This window comes from Tachysurus fulvidraco, chromosome 15 (assembly GCF_022655615.1).
Source record: "Tachysurus fulvidraco isolate hzauxx_2018 chromosome 15, HZAU_PFXX_2.0, whole genome shotgun sequence".
NCBI lineage: Eukaryota > Metazoa > Chordata > Actinopteri > Siluriformes > Bagridae > Tachysurus > Tachysurus fulvidraco.
In genome coordinates this window covers 2,914,030-2,917,501 of record NC_062532.1, presented here as the reverse complement: position 1 = coordinate 2,917,501, position 3,472 = coordinate 2,914,030, and positions in this window count along the sequence as shown.

Genomic DNA, 3,472 nt, shown 5'->3' with positions numbered 1-3,472 from the left:
GACTCCGTCTCTGACCCGTGCCAGAATCACCGCCAGTCAAGCGTGAAGCACACCTGAGCTGAAAGCTGAGCTCACGGCGCTGCTACTGAGGACCAGTAACTGAAAATCTCTGAGCCATAGAGTCGAGTTACTGCCACCACCTGAAGTGTTATATTTATAAAGATTATTTTCCCCACGTGAACTCCTCGGTGTTATCGTATGGTTACATGTAAAGCTGTCGAACATCTGCGAAACGAGTCACGTCCCAAAATCCTCAAACAAACTAACAAGAACATTTTAAATGAAATAATTAAATAAATACAAAAATAGGTGTAATTTCAGTACTCGGTACTCAGTAAAGTGTGTGTCATGGAGAGCTGTAAAGTGGAGTGTGTCTGCAGTGTGAAATTACACAGTAAGTTGTGTGCAGATGCTGTAAAAAAAAAAAGATTGACACCTTGCACTGTGCCAAGCCGAGCTGGTGATGATATGTGACTTCCAAATTGGAGCTGAATAAACAATTAGAAGAAGCTGCCGTAGAGTTTCTTCAGATGCTGAGCCAAAATAATAAAAACTAAGTACAGCATGTTACCAAGCCCTTTATTTGTATTTTTTTTGGCTCGAGGTTTCATTTGCTCGATGTGCACAAGAGTAAAATGATCTGCTAAAATTCATCTGACTGAACTTCCTTCTGTCATTTTGAAAGACAGAGGTGTGAAATTTGCGGTTTTCATCAGTGCTACGTTCGATGGTTCCGTGTCTCTGTATAGCACTGGTCATTGCTAATGCTAATGCGTGAGACCCGTGAAGAAGAAAGGACGGCGTTAGCATTTAGGACGTGTGGTGAGACGACCCGGTTCCAGAGGGAAAGACCTGGCATCAGACACGAGATGTGGAGCTTTCTGTTCAATGGTGGAGTGTGGGAAAGTTCTGTAGGCAGCTTGTTTAATGCCAAACTGAGGACTTGAACTTTCTCACACTGGATGATAGCAGTCACTAGTGAAAGAGAGAGAGATAGAGAGAAAGAGAGAAACGCTGCAGAGTGTTGACAAAAGCCACAGAGTTCACACCTCTGTCTTTGAAAACATCAACAAGAATATCTGCGTTTAACCAACCAGCCTTAGCACATCACCACCCTCAGTGTGGAATAAAAGCCTCAATGTTGACTGACCTCATGATCACTTGTACTAAAAACAGAAGACCAACCGAGACCGTCTTCGTGCTGTATACACCAGACACTGCGCTTCATTCTTCTTTAACTCCTACTTGTCCAAAACCACACCGGTTTTCGCCCGACAGCTGCACGGCCCTCGGTTCAATCCTGACCTGATGTAAAAACCCTGATGTATGAAAATGTATTTTGTTTATAGCACAAACCATTCTGTACATTCCAGTTTATGCTAATAGCCATCTGCATATTGTAGTACACATATATTTATCTGTATATAATATACATTCTACATACACATCTGTAAATGACTGTTTATAGTAATAGCCATATATTTTGTTACATCCTTCTGTAAATTTCAGTTATAATTATAGCCATCTGTATATCATGTTCATAGCACACACACACACACACACACACACACACACACACACACACACACACACACACATCTGTATATATTGTTCATATCACACACACACACACACACACACACACACACACACACACATCTGTATATCATGTTCATAGCACACACACACACACACACACACACACACACACACACACACACACACACACACATCTGTATATCATGTTCATAGCACACACACACACACACACACACACACACACACACACACACAAATATAGAAAAACAAAATCGCACACACACACACACACACACACACACACACACACACACACACACACACACACACACATCCGTATATCATGTTCATAGCACACACACACACACACATCTGTATATCATGTTCATAGCACACACACACACACACACACACACACACATTTGTATATCATGTTCATAGCACACACACACACACACACACACACACACACACACACACACACACATCTGTATATCATGTTCATAGCACACACACACACACATCTGTATATCATGTTCATAGCACACACACACACATCTGTATATCATGTTCATAGCACACACACACACACACACACACACACACACACACACACACCTGTATATCATGTTCATAGCACACACACACACACACACACACACACACATCTGTATATCATGTTCATAGCACACACACACACACACACACACACACATCTGTATATCATGTTCATAGCACACACACACACACACACATCTGTATATCATGTTCATAGCACACACACACACACACACACACACACACACACACACACACACACACACACACACACACATCTGTATATCATGTTCATAGCACACACACACACACACACACATCTGTAAATTACTTCTATATTATATTTATTTATTTAACTCATTTAAATCTTGTACAAACTGGTTAGACCTACACTGCATTTCGTTGCCTTGTACTTGTACATGTGTAACGTCAATAAAGTTGAATCTAATCTAATCTGATCTAATCTAATCATGGCCTCCTTGGATTTGACTTTCTCTCACTAGCACACAGTGACTTTTCACCTGCATAGATTTTCACCTCGATGAACGTGTCACATGTTGATGTCACTTCTGTTTGAACAATTTCCCAGAGAGGATCGATAAAGTATACCGATTCTGTCAGGACCTTTATACGGCTCACAGAACCGTTAGCGTCGTTTGCTATGCTGAAAACTGTCCCGATTCGGCCGTGATGATGAATTCTAACCCGACTGGTTTGTGTGGACTTACGAGCGCTAATTACTCATTCATAATTAAGGAAACTTTGCGCTCTTAATTCCCTGGAAATGAAATACATACGAAATAATTGCCTCGATATTTCCGAGCATAATATCACACTCAAAGGTTATTTTGTTGTCCTTTCTTTCCATGAGCATGTCTTTATACATAAACCCAAAGCCACTGTAATCCACAATGCGTCTTTAGGGGTGTTAATCTGATCTCGTAGAGTTGTAACAGGTGGGATTGGGGATTTAAAAAAAATCTGTCTGAGAGACGAGCTGGACTTATTCCTAAATCCGTCTGATCAATAATAAGCGTGCTGTTGATTAAACCGGGGCAGGACGAAGGGGTGGGGGAGGGGGAAAAGAGACGTGTGAATCAGACACGTCTAGACGAAGTAAAAATACACACCTGAAGTGGGGGAAGGGCAGGGCCTCTGGAAAAGGTGCTTTTTATTATTCTTTCATACTGGGAGTAAATAATGCTTACTGCATAACATATATAGTCCATATATACTCCTGACCTCATTTCCGTCCATCCTCCTCCTCCTCCTCCTCCTCATACTTTGTTCCTGTTTCTCTCCATCACTTTGACCTAATTCTCTCCATCTAATCTGCTGCTTTGAGACCATCTTTTGGACAACAATCAACTCCGCT